Source organism: Equus przewalskii, chromosome 11, assembly GCF_037783145.1.
Source record: "Equus przewalskii isolate Varuska chromosome 11, EquPr2, whole genome shotgun sequence".
NCBI classification, from domain to species: domain Eukaryota; kingdom Metazoa; phylum Chordata; class Mammalia; order Perissodactyla; family Equidae; genus Equus; species Equus przewalskii.
Genome location: NC_091841.1, coordinates 29615011 through 29620540, shown reverse-complemented (window position 1 = coordinate 29620540; position 5530 = coordinate 29615011). Strand labels below are relative to the sequence as shown.

Genomic DNA, 5530 nt, shown 5'->3' with positions numbered 1-5530 from the left:
TTTAAAAGGCCCCTGCTTAATGTGCCCTTTAATTAGAATGGGTTTCACTCAACAACGTTGCTGCTGACCCGCGGGAGGAGGTCAGCCCTGCCCGGGCGAATGCCCGTTGACCCAGGAATTCCTGCGTCTCGGTTCTGCCCCGTCCGTGGGCTCGCTCAGCAGAGTTCAAAAGAACGGCTTTTTCTGCAGCGGAACAATAGCCAGGGCCCCGAGAGGCACTCCCCTGGGCTCAGGCACCTCTGTGGGAACCTGGATCCGGGACATTCCTCTGCAGAGAAGAATGTGCACGCGGAGGACAGCTGGGTCCCTGCCAAGCCCAGTCGCTCGACAGGCTCGGCAAGCAGAGCGGGAGCCCCGGGGAGGGCAGCCGGAGCCGGGCCTGGGGCTGGGACGTGCGCATGCGCCTGGCTGGGGTGCTCTCTGTCAGCCCAGGGGTGGGGGGGTCCCCGGGCTGTTGGGGCATGATGGGAAAGGCCACGTGCTGGGGGAGCGCAGGGGAGGTGCCTGGTCCCACCCAGGACAGGCAGCATCTTCCCAGGGCGAGTTCTGTCTCAGGTGGGACGTCCTGAGTCCGGACGAGCGAGTCGGTGCCGCAGGAGCAAACAAGTTCAAACCTGAGTGTCGCCACACACGGAGATCTGGTCTTCACTCTGCCACGGTCCAGCGAGGGTCTTCCAGCTGAGTGTCCTCCGGTGGGGACGCAGAGATCCAGGTGACACACCTCCAGCCGTGTGGTGGGACCCAGGGACGAGGAGAACTCGCACCCAGTTCTAACTGGAGCAGAAGCGATCTGGAGAAACTGAGGCCCACGGTTTCAGAGAGGCTGGGACAGGGGGTTTCCTCTGGACCCAAGAAGGGGTGACAGAGTGGGCCCCACAGAAGCAGAGGTCAGGGAAGTTGTGGGGGGGGGGTGGGGAGAAGATTCCGGGCAGAGGGAGCGGCATGTGCAAAGGCCCAGAGGCAAGAGATGTGGAGAAGCACGAGAAGTTCAAGCGCCTTTCAGCCACACCTGCGTTTACATGGATGGGTGACTTGGAAAGACCCCAGACGGCCTCGGGGTGGGGGCTGACTTGACTGTCAGTGGCAAACGGTTTAATCAATCTGCGTATGTAGTGAAGTCCCTATGAAAAAGCCAAAGGACAGGGTTCCGGGAGCTTCCCACTGGCGAACACCGGAGATGCGGTGGAGTGGCCGCTCTGAGAGGGCGTGGGAGCCCCGTCTCCCTCTGCCCCCACCTCGCCTCTGAGCATCTCTTCCATCTGGCTGTTCCCGACTTACATCCTTTCACAGCAAACCAGTAATCTAGTGACTGAACTGTTTTCCTGAGTTCTGCAAGCAATTCTCAGACCCCAGGAAGGGGTCGCGGGAGGCTCTGAGTTGCAGCGGGAGGGACAGAGCACAGGTGACAACCTGGACTGGCCACGGGGGTCTGAAGTGGTGGCAGACTTGTGGGACTGAGCCCTTAACCTGTGAGGTCTGCCCCGTCTCCAGGCAAATGGTGTCAGAACTGAGTCACGACGGAGGACACCCAGCTGGTGTCTGGAGAATATGAGGATTGCGTGAAGTGGGGGAAAACGCACACCCTTGGTGGGCAGAAGTGTGCTGGAAGCAGAGCGGGAGAGCAGAGGAGAAACAGGGCAATGCGGTGTCCCACGGGTTTTTCTCGTTCAGACTCTTAGGTCCAGACAGGGGGAAGGCCCCCTGAGGAAGGAACCCTTAGGATGAGAAGGAGGCAGCGATATGGGAAATGGAGCAAAGGGCATTCTGGGCAGAGGGAACAGCAAGTGCAAAGGTCCTGGGGCTGTAAAGAATCCAGGTTACTGGAGGCACTGGAAGGAGCACAGTGAGGCTGACACACCAAGAGCCAGGGGCACATGTGTGCAGAGAGGCCCCCACAGGGCTTGGATTTGGGGATTTTTGAAAGGTTCTGAGCGGACGGTAGGGGACAAGCAGTGAGAGCACCCAGGTCTCCAGGGAGGGTGATGGCTACCTGTCCAGGGTGGTGGTGGGATGGAACAGAGAGAGATAGAGGAGGGGAGAGCGGTCGGCTTGGGCGAGGGGCCGGGTCTGAGCAGTGCAGGCTGGGAGGGGTCGACGATGCGGTTCTGGCCTGAGCCCCTGGGTGGACGGTGGTACCTTTACTGAGTGGGGACGGCAAGGACAGGGCAAGGGGCAGGGGGCCTGAAACCCAGGGCCCACAGGGGCCATGCCCGGTGCGCGTACCCGTGAGCCACCCAAGTGGGGAGGCAGGTAGAGGGTCGGCTACCTGGAGCTCACGGGGGAGGGGGCAAAGTTTGGAAGAAACACGGTTGAGAAGTTCCCCACCCGGGAAAGATGGCTTGACCGGCCCCCCAGACCTAGAGCGGCTGGGAGAAAAGCGATGCACGGGCTGCTCAAGGGGCAGGGGCCTCCCCAGTTTCCAGACAAAGGCACCGAAGCTGACAGAGCAGGGACAAAGCCAGGAAGGCTCCCGGGGGACTGAGCTCGTGCCAAGCACCCCCAGCCTCAGTGGGTCCAGTCCGACCACAGCCCCAGAAAAGGATGGGAACCGTTACGGGTACAGACAGGGACACCGAGGTCAGAGCCGTTCATGAGGTCCCCAAGGCCACCGGAGAAGCTCGGGGTTGCCCGGAGGTTTAAGCCAGGCCGTCTCGTCTGCCCCCACAGCCCCTGTTCTCACCTCCAGGGGACTCGCCTGGGGTCACACAGCCCCCTGGATGGATGCTCGCCTTCTCGACTCGGACACCCTTGTCCTCGTCCCCTCAGGCATCCAGAGCCTCGGTCTCCCCAGCAGTTATCACACGTCCGAAATGACACGGTGCAGAGCCCGCTCTCGCGCTCCCTGCCTGCTCGGCTCAGGGTCTGATCAGAGGAAGGACCAGGCCCAGAGCGTGGGGGTCAATGCCTCATCCCAGGAGATGGGCTGACGGAAGGATCCCGTACCCCGTGCGGAGACCACGCCGCAGCTGCCACTCGGCCCCCTGCTGCAGGGTGGATGGGTCAGGCTGGGGTCAGGCAGAGGACGGCCACCACTTCGGGGCTTGGGGTGGACTCAGAAAGAGTCTGCACCCCCATGCACCCCCGCTTTGCAGGGTGGTCCTCACATTTATGCCTGCAGCGGCCCCGTGAGTGAGTCACTGAGGAGACAGAGGCTCAGAGAGAGCAGCCACCTGCCGAGCCCACCCAGCCAGCAAGTGGCAGAAGCAGGGCACACACCCAGGTGCTTGGCCTCCAGTCTTTTCTTCCATAAATACATCCTGAGTTGGGCTCACTCGGGGCGAGGGTCCAAGATCAGCACAGGGAAGAAACAGAGAGCTAAGACTCCGTGCCCGACCCGACGGTCTCGTGCTGGGGGAAGGAGCGTCAGTTCACTGTGGAATATTACTCAGCCCCGAAGAGGAAGCTCAGCCTGACTCTCGCTCCAATACGGAGGGACCTCGAAGACTCCGTGCTGAGTGACATAGGCCAGGCACAAAGGACAGATAGCATATGACTGCATTCATAGGACGTCCCCAGAGGGGTCACATCCGTAGACAGAAGGGAGGGCGGTGGGCGCCAGGGGCTGGGCAGGGGGTGGGGAGCAAGCATTAGTGGGGCAGAGTGTCTGCTTAGGAGGATGGGAAAGCTGTGGAGATGGACGGTGGTGATAGCTGCACAGCAGTGTGAATGTGCTGAACACTATTGATCTGCGCTCTTAAAAAGATGCAGATGGTAAATTTCATATTATGTATATTTAGCACAGTTAGAAATTTAAAAATTAAAAGAAGAAATCGTTTGCTTTATTTGCTGATTCTACAGCAGCGGCTGAGAACCCAGAGTGCCCCCTTCAGCACTGGGCTGGGGGGGTGGTGTGTGTGTGTGTGTGTGTCTGTGTGTCTATATGTCTGTGTTTGCATCTGTGTGTGTATCTGTGCATGTGTCCGTTGTGTGTGTCTGTGCGTGTGTGTTTATGTCTGTGTGTGTGTCTGTGTTTGTGCATGTGTCTATGTGTGTGTGTTTGTGTCTGTGTTTGTGGCTGTGTGTGTGTGTGTCTGTGTGTGTGTGTCTATGCGTGTGTGTGTGCGTACGTGTGCGTGTGTGTGTCGGGGCACAAGAGGGATGTCAGAAGGTGCCCCTGCTGACCTCGCAGGCAGGAGATGCCCAAAACACACGTCCCTCCCGTTCTCAGTACTGTTCTCTAAAGGAGTCAGGAGTATCCTGTCCTGCAGAGGAGGAAACCGAGGCTCCAAGCTGGGTCCCCTGACAATTCAAACATCACGTGTCGGTTATCTCTGGCTGCGTAACAAATACCCCAAAACTGAGCAGCTGGAAACAACAAGGATCCGTTATTCCTGCCGTTTCTGGGGTTGGGGACCTGGGAGCAGCTGAGCAGGGGGTCCTGGATCAGGGTCGCTCAGGAGACTATCGTCCAAACTTCAGTTGGGGCTGCATTTATCTGAAAGCTTGACCGGGGCTGGAGGACCCACCTGCGAGATGGCTCCTTCACGTGCCCGTTGACAGGAGGCCTCAGTTGCTGCGTGTGGGCCCTCACAGCGTGGTGGATGTCTTCCCGCAGAGCGAGGGGCTGCAGAGAGCCAGGCAGAAGCCACGATGCCTCTTACGACGTGGCCTTGGGAGTCACACTCCGTCATTTCCACAGCATCCCACTGGGCACAAGGTAAGCCCTCTTCAAGGTGGGAGGGGCTACACCAGGCGTGAACACCAAGAGGTGAGGACCATCAGAGGCTGTTTGGAACCAGCCACCACCCCAGGCCTCTCCGTTCTGCTCCAAGACCAGCAGCCAGTGGCCAGTGGTGTGTGGTGTCAGAGGATTTTCAGAGCCACCTGAGACTTGGCATGCTCTGGAGGTGTAGGGTGGGCCCGCCGGGTGGGGTGCCACACTGCGAGGAGACGGAACCCATACCCTAGAAGCAGCTGTGGGCCTGTGTCTCGACTGAGGCAAGAGGCTCACGCCAGGCCATCATCCCGTGTAGGGGACACGATGGGTGTGCAGGCCTCAGAAGGCATCTTTCTCTGACGTATGCCGCTCGGAAGCGTGATGGGGACTTGGGGAGAAGGGGACCAGGTGAATGACAGCACTTCTGGCTGTGGCAGCAAGAACTGGATGTTGGCATCAGACGGATCTGAAATGTGTTCCCTGGGTGTGACCTCGAGTAAGTTTCCCATACCCACTCTGACCCTCGGTCTCCTCCTCTGAAAAGGGATAATTAACTGTTTCTCCCATGCAGGAGAAAGAATACAGCCGCGTGTGTCAAGGGGCCTGGCGCACGGCAGAGCTCAGTTCAGCCTCTGCCACAACCCGGCCCGGGCAGCAGGACAGGCAGGTGACTTGGCCAGACGCATCGTCCGGGGGGGGAACACGGGCGTCCTGGTCCCAACGCGGGCAGTGAGCAAGCAAGGGCTCTTTTATTCCCACACACCACACTAGCCAGACTAGCCGCTCCCTCCGGAGGTGCTTAGGAGACACGGCCAACCGTGCTTGTGGTTGTTGGAACGCTCCGTAATGAGAAATAATCTGGACAAATATTTC

At 59.5% G+C, this 5530-nt stretch overlaps 1 long non-coding RNA gene across 1 annotated transcript; it reads left to right on the top strand.

The window, feature by feature from the left end:
- The first annotated feature begins 600 nt into the window (after nucleotides 1-600).
- LOC139074391 (uncharacterized) lies at nucleotides 601-5070 on the top strand. The gene is made up of 3 exons (XR_011523970.1): nucleotides 601-712; nucleotides 4556-4657; nucleotides 4974-5070. It is a non-coding gene; the product is annotated as an uncharacterized lncRNA (long non-coding RNA).
- The last annotated feature ends 460 nt before the right edge of the window (nucleotides 5071-5530 follow it).